This window comes from Cibotium barometz, chromosome 20, assembly GCF_041138505.1.
Source record: "Cibotium barometz isolate CiBa-2024 chromosome 20, ASM4113850v1, whole genome shotgun sequence".
In the NCBI taxonomy this organism is placed as follows: Eukaryota; Viridiplantae; Streptophyta; class Polypodiopsida; order Cyatheales; family Cibotiaceae; genus Cibotium; species Cibotium barometz.
In genome coordinates, this window is record NC_141065.1 from 54,147,788 (window position 1) to 54,163,861 (window position 16,074).

The following is a 16,074-nucleotide window of genomic DNA, read 5'->3' on the forward strand; positions in this document are numbered from 1 at the left end:
TGGTGATGGCGTGCTTTACCTGCTTCTCCTCTTTCTTTGATATAATCCATGGAGAACGTGTCCACCCTCCTCTCGTGGGCCAAGCTTGACGCATACATCCTGCGACCTGCAAGTCCTCCCGTACGCTAACATTGTCTTGTTTACCAATAACATGTTCCCAAATACCAGATCCCACATTCTTGAAGATGTGCATGGGATCAAGAAGATGGTTGATCTTAAGATGGGTCCATTATGGTAGCTGAAAAAAATGGAGTACCTACACAAGGGATTGCTCTATGTGACCTTTAATCCAATTAGAGACTACACAAAACAAGATTGAAAAACATTACTATACCTGTTCATGCCATCTGGAGGAAGAATGTTTGTAGACTCCCAAATACGCTTCCAATCTTTTGCACGAAGTGTTTGTGGAGGAATGTTACTCTTACTAGCAACATATTTAGGATGATCTGAGGGGAGAAATCGATGATGATTATCGAATATGGTCTTAAACAAACCGTCAGCATACTCATGTACTAATAAAGGGCCACAAATAGGACATGCATGTTTACTCGATGTTTTCAAACCTGTTAAAATATAAATAAAAGTTAGAATAATAAAGTCAATATTTATAATTAATATAGCCAATAGTATTAGAATAGGGAGGTAATTAGAATTCTTACCATAACAATCGCTGTATCCTAGAAAGTCATGCATTGTCCACATCAACACTGCTTTTAAGTCGAAGTGTCGAGAGGAGGGAGGCCTACTAATGTCCACCACCGCCCGCAACACCTCTCCATAGTTCCTCCAACTCATCAATCAACGGTTCGAGATAAACATCCATATGCTTGACTTTATGTTTCCCTGGAATTAGAAGGGATAACATAAGATGTCCCTTCTTGATCGCCATTGATGGTGGAAGGTTGTAATTCACCAACACAACTGGCCACACGTTGTATGCGGTGCTTTTGAAACCAAATGGATTCACTCCATCCATACCTAGGCCAAGTCTCAAGTTTCTGGGCTCTGTTTTAAAGCTGGGCCACTCATCTTCAATATGCTTCCAACAAGCAGGAGTGTCTGCAGGAATTCTCCACATGCCATCATCCGATCGATGTGAGGAATGCCATGACATGAGCTCTGCTATGGATTTGCACTTGAACATGTGTTTGATGCGAGGAATTATAGGAAAGTGTCGCAAGACTTTACGAGGTACATCAAAACTTTTCACATCTGTTCTATAACTTGCTTCACCACAAGTGGGACAATGTCGAGCCTCCTTATGCGTCCCACGAAAGAGAATTCAATCATTGACGCATGCATATATGCGATCATAATCCAATCCTCTAAGAGATGTCACATAGCACCTCGCTATGTCTCTTGAGGTGGGTAGTCTATTTCCCTTTGGAAGCACGTTTGATAATAGCCTGCATCCAATATCATCAATTAGTCCTAAACCCTAAACCTTAAACCACTAATTCAAATTTGCAAGTTAGAATGCTTACTTCAATAATGCGTCAAGACTTGCATTGCTCCATGCATAAACTGTTTGTATATTGAGTAGTTCAAGTGAAGCACGTAAAATAGAGAATGTGCACCCTTCAAAAACCGGTGTCGATGAAGCCTTGTAAAGATACTCTTGTTCCATATCATCATCGTCCATACCTTGGGATCATCCTTAAAAAGATTACGCACCATATCATTAAACACTTCCTCTTCCACAACTTCGTGGGGTGCAGGGCTATTGTCATCCCTTTCCCACTCATCTCTGACAATAGATCCCGAAGCTCCTGCATCATCTCGTCGACGCTTTGCATGCTCTCGCCGCGCGTAGGGCACCATGTTAGGGTGTGGTACTGCATCCTGCTCTTCAATTAGAGTATATATATTACAACTTCATTAATTTATTTTGGATACCATGAGTCATTTGAATACTATCAATTTACATCTACTCACCTCTAAACCTGTTTGATTCCATTCTCCATACATGGAGATGTGATTCAAGGTAATTCGACGTGCTCGTACAATGCATCCTTGACATCGATTACACATACACTTGATCCTTTGTCCCAACCACACATCGCGATTACGATGACGCATTGTCTCATCTTCACCAGAACTGCTTGAGGAGGTTGATGACATCCTATGTACAAACCAGAAAACACAAAATCATATTCTGTTTTTAATGAAAGTATAAAAATCGCGTGTATTAACGTGGCTACATCCTAAAAATCGTGTGTATTAACGCGGCTACATCCTGAAAATCGCCTGTATCAACGCGACTACATCCTGAAAATCGCGTGTATGAACGCGACTACATCCTGAAAATTGCGTGTATAAACGTGGCTGATTTATCATAAACGCGAAAATACACGCGTTTCTACACGCGACGACTTGTTCATACTAAAAATAACCCGCCTTCCCCAAATAAACATTTTCAAAAAATAGATCTGCTCTCCTTCGTTTTCGCCTCTTCCAACAGAGCACTAAACCTAAGTGCAAGGAGCAGACAAGGAGCACACACGGGTGAAGGAAACCGACCAAAAAGAAGACTCATTTTTTCAGAGGTGAGTTAGTTTGTCCTTTACCTTGTCTCTTTCCTCAGATTTGTTTATGGGTTTGTCTCTTTCCTTTATGGATTTGTCTCCGTCCTTTTCTTTCTTTGGTTGCCATCTGGTGAACGATTCTGATAGGGACGACAGTGGGCCTTTTATAAGGACACATTGTCGGAGGTCGGTCGGTTTCAAATTTTTTTTTTGCAGGTCGCGTGTAGGAACGCGTGTATGTTTGCGTGTATCCTGTCTACACAGACTGTTCACGCGCATATACACGCGTTTTTTGACGGGTGTATACACGCGTTTCTGGATGGGTGTATACACGCGTTTCTGGACGGGTGTATACACGAGACTGTGTTTCCCCATTCTATGGTCTGTAGGCTGATAGGTGGCTTGGATGATGATATTTGTGTGAGTCAAGAGACAGCCCATGATGTACATGAGGATGGTGATAGTCATGCATGCAATAATGTGTGTGCAACCTTTGAAGATAACCACACAAGATGGATGTTGTGGTGATAGTGATGTAGTTTTTGAAGAGTTGTAGGAGGATAACTCTATAGTTCTGAGTGTTGTTGAAGATGTGAATTCTCTAGATAGTGATGTCAGTTTGATGGTGGAAAATCATATGTGCGCCTTTTGTGCTTTGATGCAATCATGTATATACTTTTATTTTTGCAGATTCTTTATGGATATTCCAGAACACCATATTGGGGAATATGGGAATTTCCCACAAGTTTGGGACACGTGGTCAAAAGTTTGGATTAATCATAACTTGAACACCACTAATCCAAAATGAGTGCTTTATAGCTCTTTAGATTCCATTTTTCAAGCGCTTTCCAACGATAGGTCATATGATAGGGTTTTGAGAAACTTACAAACATGTTATCCATGTCCCCTTTTTTAAGTATTCAAAAATGAAAATTGGGAAATTCCCAAATTCACTAATATGGTGTTCCAGGTTCTTCATCCGATCCATTTACGTACATCAATTGGCTGATGGAGATGCTAAATCATTTTGGGCGCCATCCTGGTCCAGTTGAGCTTACAGAGTACATGTATGCCCATCCCCCTCCTTCCATGCCTGGTGTCTATACCCCTACCACGAGTATCCAGGGCACTCCACTGCCGTCTATGCCTACGAGTCCGACGAGACGGCATGCAGCTTCTCCTCTTCCACGCCCACCGAGAGGAGACATACCTCATCCCAGACACACTCACGCACACCCTCCCAAGCACCGTCACGTCAGGGCGGCTCACAGCCACCATCACGTACTCCCTCAGAGCCACCGTCACGTCAGGGCTCATAGCCACCGTCACGTAGACAATCCCCCAGTCATGACTCCACCCGCAGTAGTAGGAAGAGTGGGAGTGGAGGATGCGGCGGGTGCTTTAGTGGGGGAGGTAGTAGGGCACGCGGTGAGAGAGGAGATAGAGGGAGAAGAGTTAGAGGAGACAGTTCGGAAGAGGAGGAGACGAGAGAGGTGGAGGGAGTGATCTGCTATGATGTGACGGATAGGGGCGGGATAGTGATGGATGCGAGGGGGAAAGAGGTAATGGAGTACATGCGTGGGGTAGTATCAAACTTGTATAGAAATTGTTTTATTAAATTTAAAGATCAAAATAGCCGATTAGTTGGGGAGGTGAGAGACTGTACATAGTCGGTACCCCAATCCCCCACATGCTACAGTCTCGGATGTATAGGGAAGGACGCGAATAAGGGAGATCTTAAGTAATAAAAGATCTCACCTTAAAAAACTCGCGTACGATGATGGGCTAAATGTAGCTGCGGGTGGCTATCCTGCCGAGAAACCTGCCACTGCGCACAAATGCGAGTGGAAGGAGGCAAAGAAACGAGTAGAGGGTGGCGTGAAGAGCAGGCAGCATGTGGAGGCACGACGGATCCAGATGGAGAACCATTGGATCTTCGCATTTCGGATCTGGCGGCATTGAGTCATGGGAGGCAGAGTTTGTAAGTATCTTGCCACTTTATTTGATTGTTTACTTAATTCATTGATTCTATGATTGTTTTAATCTTACAAATTGTGTTGATTATGATACATCGACGGGTTACGGGGAGGAAGCCCACAGCCCACGATACTGGGTATGCTCGTCGACATAGCAGACGTGACACGTGGGCCATCTTCAGAGCCGAGGGACATATTACGGATGCGCAGTTTGAGATGGCCATGAGACCATACGGTCGACTTGAAAACTCTAAACGAATGATTTTGGTTTATTGAATTACATATATATATACTTATATACTATATATTACTTGAACAGGCACAAGCTGCTGATGATCCACCCGCCGCCACTGCAGAGGGTGGACGTGAGCACTACTCATCGGACATTCCGACCGATGTGAGCTCATCTGAGCATGGAGGGAGCACCGAGTCATCATCTGGGTCTGATTAGTACTCAGACTTATAGTATCACATTCCATATTGAGGATGTGGTTGTATATATATTTTTGTAGCTAAAGCCATGGGCTACTTCGACATATGGACTCCCTTGTATATATGTGTACACATAAAATTTTGATAGTAATATTGAATCGTGAATCGATAGTATTGCATTCATGTCTATCTTGAATCGTGTATTAACAATGCTGGAACAGCATTCAGGTACCAAATAGCACTCTCTAGATTTTTTTTTTGCTCTCTGTTCGCGTGTATAAATGCGTCGGATCTGCAAAAAGTTGTGTGTATATACACAGATAATCTGTAAAACACGCGTGTATCAACGTATCAAATCTGTGAAATACGCGTGTATAAGCGTAGCTAAACTAACAAAATACGTGTATAGACGCTTCTATCAGCACGTCTACGCGCACAGAACGCGTGTATACACCCATATATCAGCGCGTCTGAGCAATCCTATACACGCGCTTTTACACGCATGTCTCTGGCCGCAATTATACATGCGCTGATACATGAACCTGCTACTTTTTTTCACAAGTCATTTTTAGCGGCTAGGAGCGCGGGTATGAGCCCGATCCCTTGTAGTGTTAGCTCCATTTTTCTATCCACTCTAAGCTATTGGGATCACCAAATATCGCTTGATGTTGATTAGAATTTCACACTTTGAAAAACATGTTAGCTCACAGAAGGGAGTTGAACTCACACACACATAATGCTCAAACCCACGAACATAGAGGTGTAGAGCATGAGAGAGATTAGCAAGCTCAAAGGAGAGATATGAGGCTCTCTATAAGTACAAAGAAGAAAGTACAAATGAGCATCAACCCCCTAAATTATGGATGAGATTTCTTATGTACTAGCTAACCCTAAGGTGTCCGTTCACACTTGGATGGCCATAGGAAAAATCCAATGAGAAAAAAGTGCCTACAGAATAAGTACATAGCCTCATGGTGTAATACTACCAGATATCTAATAAAGCCCCCTATAGTACAAATGTGAGGTTTATAGAGATTACACATTATCCTCTAAAAGGGAAGAGGCCTAAAGCTTTACGAAAGGCCTCAAAATTTTTATGTGATAAGGCTTTAGTGATGAAAAGATTTACCACATTGTCGTATGTGTTGCAATAGATTAGATTGATCTCTCTAGCATGGAGCCTCTCTCTGACATCGTGATAATGCACTTCAATGTGCTTGGTCTTGGCATGAAAGACATGATTCTTTACAATTGCCATTGTGCTCTATCTCTCAGTCAGAATAGGAGTAGGGGTGTTTGAAGGGACACAAAGATCCTCCATCAATCTTCTCAACCATACACATTCAACTGTCTCACAAGAATGTTGCTCTATATTCAGCTTCACATGATGATGTTGCCACATTTGATTTCCTCTTGCTTGGCCAAGATATGCATGAATTGCCAAGAAAGAAGCAATTCCTAGATGTGGACTATCGTGTATCATAATCACCTGCCCAATATCAAAATCACTATATTTATAAATTACGCCCTTGGCATAGAACAAACTAATATCGTGAGTGCCTTGCAAGTATCCGAAGATAAATTTTAACTACCTCTACTAATGCTTAGTGCCCGAGCATTATATGAACTTTGAAAGTTGTGGCACACCATGCTGGATGTCTGGCCATGAGTTAAAATGTATCTGAAGATACATTTTAACTACGTCTACTAGTGCTTAGTGCCCGAGCATTATATGAACTTTGAAAGTTGACACACCATGAGTTACACAAGTAGATGAGGCATCAGCTTGATTATAAGTGGTTATGTCACATCTTTCTCACTAGCATCATGTAGACTAAGCTTTACACTAGGTTCCATCAGTGTAGAGGTTGCTTTACAACTTTCCATATTGAACCTCTTGAGCAGTGACTTCTTAATGACTATATCATCATCTTGTTACTATATAAGTTACATACCCGAGTACTAGTGCAAAAGAGCAAGACCTAACATCTCAAAATTTGAGGCAAGGTAAGCCTAAGGCTATAATGAATTCCTCTCATTAGTGCATGTCACTAGCATGTCCCATCTATGTAAGATCCCTCTTGCCCGTGTCCAAAGAAAATGTTAAATAAAAGGAAAATCATTGGCTCAAAAAATGTAAATTTTGGAAGAAGAAATATGCACATGGAAAATTGTTCAAAAAAAAAGAAAAATCATTTGAAAAATATTTTTTCCATAATAACCTTGAAATTTTCTAAAGTTCTTATGCTTGAAAATCATAAAATTACAATTGTGCGCATGTGCACAAATGTGTGTGTACACTTATGTGAAAGCACTTAGATACCATATAAATTTGAAAAATCTGAACACGTAAACTAAATCCGGAATGTGGGGTTTACCCTGGGCAAAAATATTATTAGCACGTTGGAGAAAATAAATTAAAATGGGTTAGCCTAAATCTGTGTACCCTTGAAAAAACTTAAATTAAATGGTCTAAGGTTCTAAGGCTGGGTGAAAAACCATGGTTTGCATTAAAACAAGGTGGCAAAGTGGAAAGTCGTTTTACCAAGGTGGTAAATGGATTTGAACACATGGTATTTGCTAGTGGTATAATTGGGTATGTGGTATGGGGTAATGGTTTTGGCTAGTGATTTTTTACATGGATGGTGTCGGGCTCCTCTTCCCTTAAGTTGCATTGGGCGTGCATGGATATCCTTGGTGTAGCTCCCAATTGCTTGAGCTAGCATTAGTTAACTAATGTGCATGGTGTGCTATACCATATAAGGGTTGTTTTTTTGTATATATAGGGTTGCTAGCTATAAAAGGACTCATCCATCCCTTCTCTTTTCCATGCCTACTTGTGAGCTCTCCCATGCTGTCATAATCTTGCTAGTACCTCTCTTACAACATCTACATTGAGTACTAGCCAACAAAGCTAGAACCTATCCTAGTCTTTTGGAGCATTTACTTCATATTTGGGAGCTTGTGGGGAACGATTCCCTAGTAAAAGGAGGCATGGATTTCTTGAGGAAATTAGAGGTTTTCTCAATGCCCCACATCATATCAACCTCAAGTTTTTACAATTATACAAGTAGGTGATTTACCCTTGTTCATATTTTTAAATTTTTGGAAGTACAACAATCCTTTTTGTACAATTGAGTGCCTATATTCAGTTTCAATCATTTCTACCTCTCTCCTAAGTAACAGTAAAATGAATTGATGTTTAAAGTAATTAAGAATAACCTTTGTGACCATAGAAACCCATCATTATAACTAATCCACTACAAGACAATGCTACCATACACGCGTTTCATACACGCAATAAATTACGAACGCGTGTATGGTCGCACCTGTATTTGAATAGAATCGGGCACGTGTATTTTAGCATTTAAGTTCGCGTGTATATTTGCATTTATCAACGCGTGTATAAATGCGTTTATATACACGCAATAATACACGCATCTATACACGGTAATATTCACGGATTAATACACGCTATTATACACGGATTAATACACGCCACTATACACGGATTAATACACGCAATGCAGAGAAAAACTGAAGAAAAACTGAATTCCTTTACAAAATTAAAAACTATTTTCTTTAAACCATCTCATAGTACATTACAATATACATCATTACACAATCCCACTACATGCATTTACAACAATGAAATATATTCAAAAATAAATCATGCATATGAGATGATAGAAATGTCATCAATTTAGAACGTACAGTGACGGATTGGTTAGGGTTCGATCTCATCTTCAATAAGATCCATCCTTGTCAAACGATCAACATCAATATCCATTTGATCAATTTGTAAGGCTATGATTAAATTTATTCCACTATCGATATTCTGTACTCCATTGATAATGGTATCGATGTCCTGATCATCCTCATCAACAACACCATCATCCTCAATGGTAGGGTCATTCTCATGATCATGAGAAATGGCATGCTCATCCTCATTATCATGATCATCTCTTATTTCTTGATCATCGATCACAACATCTTCAATGGCATGTTCGACATCATCTTCATTGCGGCTTGTTACATCCTCCATATGCTCCATATCAGTGGATGTATTATACATCATTTTGGAACGTGGTGCAATAGGGATGACGTACCACCATTTGATGTCATGCACCATTGGTCGATAGATAACCTACTCAAATACACATAGTACAGTAATTAATTAGCATATCAAAAGTCAAGGGGTACGCGAGCTTAGATATATATGTACATGAAACACATTAGTAAAAAAAATGCATACCTACTCACATTGTTGTGGCAATACGAGCCTATCTTTCTTTGTTTGCCAGAACTTTGTAGAGTGAATAGTTACATATCCACTTGCATGGCGTTTTATCGTTGCATCAGGCCCTTTTTCCACCATGTTCATTTGCCATTTGACATCCAAAACATACACAAAGAAGCGACAAAAGTCAAGCCTAAATATGTCTTGGATTATGCCACAATAATCATCCATTTTTCCATTAGCTCCCTCAAAGCTACTAATGACACCGCAATCTTGTGTATTTCTCTTTTCATCAATTCTTTGTGTTCGAAAATGCTTGCCTTCACACCATATAGCATTGAACATAGTGCACTGGACCAAAATAGAAGCAATATTTGTGTAAGCAATGTGAATAAATATTAAAAGCAAATCACTTACAACTAATGCAAAACATTAGTTCTATGTACCTTTGACATGCATCCTCGTGCATACTCCCATTCTTCCGCCGTGATATGCAGCCCCTCGTCGCTCTCTGCTCTCTCCATTTCCTCATGCAACCAATCAACATGGATATCATTCAGAAGTGTTGCTAGATGCTTAGGGTACGCCTTCTGAGAGCCATGTTGCCTCCGAAAGAGAGCTCTTTCTGCTTGCCTTTTTTTCTTTGCATCCTCATATCTTGTAACCCATCTGCTCATCACATCACTATTAAGGATACAAGTGAAATTGAGATCATCAATCAATGTTCTGTCAATTACTTTACTATGTCCTTTTCCTTGAGGCACAATAGAGGTCATCCTCAAGTCCTCTTCATTGCTCCATAGTCGTGGCAAAGAGCTGTCCACCTGACCAAGAAATTCTGAAATATATACAAGAGACTCTTGTATCAACCAACCCTCGGCCATGCTTCCTTCAGGCCTTGCACTTTGCCTCACAAAGTCTTTTAAGGTCTTCATGAAGCGCTCTAGGAAGAACATCCAGCGTGCATGCACAGTACCACATAAAGCGATTTCGTCCACTAAAATGCACAATGAGATGTAGTTGACTTGTGAGAATGGTTCGCGGAAAAGTCTCCTCTACCAAACAAACCACCTCCACTGCCATAGCACGCGCATCATCCAACGTGGCTGGATCAATTGCTTTGGAACTAACATATCTGAAAAATAAATAAATAGTACGTTATACCTCATGCACGTTCATTTTGCAAGGTATAATGAAGGGTGATCTGAGCATGGGTTTTACATACCTCACAAGCTCGCCCATCTTATAAATACATTTTTTCAAACTCTTATTTGCACAATGGTCGATGCTAGTAGGTAGTATGAACTACGCACATAAGAGCACATGTATGTATGGTTTATGGCATTACAAAATTTAATTTCAACGTACGTACAAGACTTGGAAAACACTTACTTGAAGCATCTTGTGCCAATCGTGGGACTTCAACCCATATAGTTGCTCAACGCCTCTTTTCTTAGTGGTTGTAAAGGCTCCCTTCAATGATCTCATGCATCCAGTGGGAGTACGCAAAGTGGTGATGGCCTGCTTTATCTGCTTCTCCTCTTTCTTTGATATAATCCATGGTGCAGGCGGAAGACGAACGTGCCCACCCACCTCTCGTGGGCCAAGCTTGACACATACGTCCTGCGACCCGCAAGTCCTCACGTACGCTAACATTGTCTCGTTTACCAATAATATGTTCCCAAATACCAGATCCCACATTCTTGAAGATGTGCATGGGATCAAGAAGATGGTTGATCTTAAGATGGGTCCAATATGGCAACCGAAAAAAAATGGAGTACCTACACAAGGGATTGCTCTATGTGACCTTTAATCCAATTAGAGACTACACAAAACAAGATTGAAAAAACATTACTATACCTGTTCATGCCATCTGGAGGAAGAATAGTTGTAGACTCCCAAATACGCTTCCAATCTTTTGCACGAAGTGTTTGTGGAGGAATGTTACTCTTACTAGCAACATATTTAGGATGATCTGAGGGGAGAAATCGATGATGATTATCGAATATGGTCTTAAACAAACCGTCAGCATACTCATGTACTAATAAAGGGCCACAAATAGGACATGCATGTTTACTCGATGTTTTCAAACCTGTTAAAATATAAATAAAAGTTAGAATAATAAAGTCAATATGTATAATTAATATATATAGCCAATAGTAATAGAGTAGGGAGGTAATTAGAATTCTTAAACCATATTTAGAATTAATATATATAGCCAATAGTAATAGAGTAGGGAGGTAATTAGAATTAGATATCCAATAATTTTTAATTCCACAGTGAGGTAGGGGAGTAAATTAAACCATGGGGATGACATTAGAAAATAATGTTGTATCCTATAAATAATTTATTACAATAAATCATAGGAAAAAAGGTTGAAAAAGATTTTGGAAACTTTCTTCATGACCTTAAGAAAATCCTTGTAACTTACCACCATAAATCCCTTTTTTGTCCTAGACTACAATTGAGGGGGATTAAGATTTGGAAGACTATGAAGAGGATAGCTTATTGTGTAACCATAAATGTGCAAATAAATGTAGTCTTTATTCCTTTTCTCATATATAGAACTTGGGCCTTTACTTGGATTAGCATGTGTAAAATTTTAGGATAAAGGAGTCATAAAATTAGCCAAAAACTCTAGTAAGAGGTAGTGAAAGAAAGAGGTTAAGTGAAGCCTAAAAGTGTGTTTAAATTATACAAACCCTTGTGCATAGGAACCTACAAATTTTATACCCATAGGAAATCCTTAAAGTTTTAAGAGAAAATGTTTTTTAATGATGTTTGCCCTAGGTACATACAAACAACCTTGATAAAATAAGTGTAGTATTATGATCATAAAGAGATTTTTTTCTCTTGAGATAGAGTGCTATATGTAAAATCGTGATAAGAGATAATTGGTCAACATGTAAGTCAGGAGAAAGAAAGTATGTCTTTAATAACTGAATGAATGAGTATAAATAAAGATACAAATAAGGGAGACCTTTAGAGAGAGAGAAACCTTTGGGAAACAAGGGAACAAGTAATCAAACTAATCCAAGAAAATAGTAAATATATATTTTTCCCTGAACTAAGAAATTCATGATCCACAGCATAGACCAAGACTTTGAATAGACAATTTTGGATAAGTGTTGAAAATGTTGACCCTTCTAATGGAACAAAGGGCTCAATTCTAGCCTCACTAATAAAGGTCTAGTAACACCTAAGAATATGCTTGGGGAGTAAAGGGTAGAAAGGAAAAGATCTAAGTAGATATGACCCTTAGAAACCTCATGGCTTAATTAAGGAATGATGCATCTAACATTTCTTCAAAGGACCATGAAGGCTTGGACCAAGCTTATTAGATCGGGAAACATGTTTGGAGATACGATAGAGGGCCAAGACTGTCTCATTGGATCTTGTGATGGTTTACCATGTTTTGCGATACATGCATGATGCATGGTTACTTGATCATGTTTAATGATTGTGTGGATATTGTTGTTTGTAATATACTTAGTGGAAATTATCTATATACTTAGTGGAACTTGTGAAGGTACCTCACAAGCTAATATGATGTTGGGCGGATGTCATCTAAGTGGTGAGTCTTGTCTCTGTGAGAAAGAAGAGATGAGAGAAGAGACAATGTACTCAAGAACTCATCAATGAACCACTAGCCAACTTGATTAGAAATGAACTACAATGCCTCATATATATAGAAAAGTTCCTCCACCCAAAAATGTGTGTAAATAGGAAAAAATGGAAATGAATGCTATAAATCCCAAAAATGCCTAGAGGCTAAAGAGTGTGCCACTAGCATGACACCATCTGGAGATGACACCTATCCAACACCTCCTCTTCAGGTCTAGATGGGAGGACCAACGCCAACGCGCTGAAGAAGATAATCCAAGGTAGGTCAAACCCATTTTGGAGGACCAGAAGTCCGTGTAGAATCCAATGAAGTAGTAGGTGTCACAATCGAAATGGATGAAGGGGATGAAGTAGGAACTGATGGTGTAGATGAGGATGAGACTGTAGGGAATGAGAGAGGCCCAAGCTCAAGAGATGGAAATGGATTTGAGAGAGATGTAGAAGGTGGTAACTCATCAAGACCAAAAACATGCTCATCAAAGATGGCATCACGTGAAAGAATAATATCCTCACGAGAAGGATCCCAAAAACGGAACCCTGTGGAGCGAGAAGCATATCCTGTGAATATCATAGGTTTGGACTTAGCATCAAGAGTCCTCCTCTTAGAAGAAGGCACATGCACATGAGCAACACAACCAAAGACATGAAAATGAGAAACAGTAGGCTTGTGGCCTGTGAAAGCCTCCTCTGGAGTCATGCCGTCCACTGCTTTTGTAAGAGAGCGATTGAGAAGATAAACTGAAGTAGCTATAGCCTGACCCCAAAAGGAGGAAGGTAGCTTTGCATGATGTAAGAGGGAGCGGGCCATTTCCTTCACCGTTCTATTCTTTCTTTCAACCACACCATTCTGTTGAGTGTAGGGTATGGTGGTTTGTTGTTGTATGCCTTTTGAAGCTAGAAAATCCTCAAACGCTATAAACTCACCTCCATTGTCAGTCCTGAGAAAAGATACCTTTTGACTTGCTTGATTCTCCATTTAGGCAAGCCAAACCTTAAAATGAGAAAGAGCATCAGACTTCTTAGGTAAGAAATAAACCCATGATTTGCGAGAGAAGTCATCCATAAGAAGCATATAATACTTGGATTCACCAAGCGATTGTACTTCCATAGGTCCTGCAAGATCAGCATGAATAAGCTTAAGTATGTGTGTCACCCTATGAGTAGCCTCCTCTGGAAAAGAAGCCCGATGTTGCTTTCCTTGAGCACAAGAAGAACAAATATGATGATGGCGAGGTTTCTGAAGCTTTGGTAGACCTGTAACCATGTCATGTGAGACAAGATGTTGCAAAGTAGCAAGAGGAACATGGCCAAAGCGGAAATGCCATAGATCACTATCTTCATTAGAAACAAGTGCTTTAGGAGAAGCAAATAATTGATGAAGATGAGACTCATGTGGTGGCAACTGTGCTGTAAAAGAGCTTATATGATAAAGCCCAGCATTTTGATAACCATGTGCCACACAAGAAAGTGACTGTCTATCGATGATTTCAATCACTTCATCATCAAAGTAAACCCCAAGACCTTTAGAAGTAGCCTCAGAGATAGAAAATAAGTTGGCAGACATCTTAGGCACATGCAAAACATCATGTAAGATAGCATCTCCAAAAGAAACATCACCAATACCAATCACAGGGAGAGACGAAGCATCACCAATGTGTACTGATGAAGAGAGAGACCTTATAGTTTTCCAATAAGGAAGAACTATTCGTCATGTGAGAGGTAGCACCACTGTCGGCAATCCACTCATCCACAGTATGCGTATCAAGATCTTTGATTACCACAAGTGATGTGTCACATGAAGAAGTAGAAGACATAGCAACATATGCAATCTTGGCATTACTGTCTTCCGTCTTGTCTTTGTTTTTGTCGTGAGAATATGTTGATGTAGAAGAACCCTTAGATTTGGATTCAAGTTCAGCTTTTACCTTCTTGGATGCCGCCTTCTTAGCAAAACAACGATCCTCCGTATGGCCACTACGACCACAGAAAGTGCACTCCTTGGAAGAATCCTTTGATTTATCCTTGTTGCCTTTGAAGAATCTTTAGCATTGGAATTAGAGCCTTTGCGTTGATCATTCCCCTTGCCTTTGCCTTTGCCCTTGCCTTGGCTTACAAAAACTGAGTCCTTTTTGTTTTGCTTGCGAGTAAGGCACTTATCATGAAGAAGACCCATATTCTCTTCAAAGGAAGGGAAAGGAACTCGAAGAAAGATGTTATCTTTGAACGATTCAAAAGAAGAAGGCAATTTACCAAGTAGCTTGTGGACCGGATTGCTTACCAATGTACCAAACTCTTCAAGTTGCCGCTTGATTCGATTGAATTCTCCAAGCTTCTCCACTATGTTGTCGAATTCGGAGATAGAAAGCTTTTCCAAATCTTCTTCCAACTTAGCCATCTTAACCATTGAAAGTCTTCCATATTGCATTTGTATAGTGTGCCATAATTGTTGAGCCGTACTCCTTGTAGAGATAAATTGAGACACAACCGATGTAGACATGCCATGCATAAGTAAAGCTTTGGCCTGTGCATCCATATAGGTTTGATATTGAGAAGGCACCATATGAGGAGAAGTGATTATAGACCACACCCCGGCGCTTTCCAAAAGAAGTTGCATAAACAAGGACCAAGTGTGGTAGTTGTTTGGGGTAAGCTTTTGTGAACTGGAAAGACTTGAAAGGCTCAAAGATTGAGTAAATGGGTTAAAGGGCTGATATGATTGAGTGGGGAGAGGAGTAGTAGTGGAAGTAGTAGAAGAAGGAATCATAGTAGATGAAGTTGCCATAAAAGGCATAGATGATGTAGGGGGATATACCATAGAGGGCATAGAAGTATGTGGATAGGAAGGCATAAAGGACAAAGAAGAAAGAGAGAAAGGATCCGTAGAAGGTAATGGATACGATGGAAAAGAGAAAGTAGAAGCACCTACCGAAGAAGGAATTGCACCAACTTCCGTTGTAGTAGTTGCCGGTCCACCAACCGTCGTAGGAGATGTAGGATCCATAGTATCTTCAAGTTTGCCTTTGTCTTTTGGAGTAGAGGACTTCCGAGATCCCATAGGGAGTGGAGGGTAGGAAAACACAAAGGAAGAAGTGTTGTACCTCCAAAAACACAGCCAATAGATGGGCTGTCCACCAAGGAAGTATCTCCAAAATATGCACAAAGATAGTGCAAAAAAACGTAGCCGCAAAACGTAGCCGATATATGAACCAATAGACTCCGTAGAAACCACCAAAAGAGGGCTGAGAATGTAGCCTTAGGTAGAAGGAGTATGGAG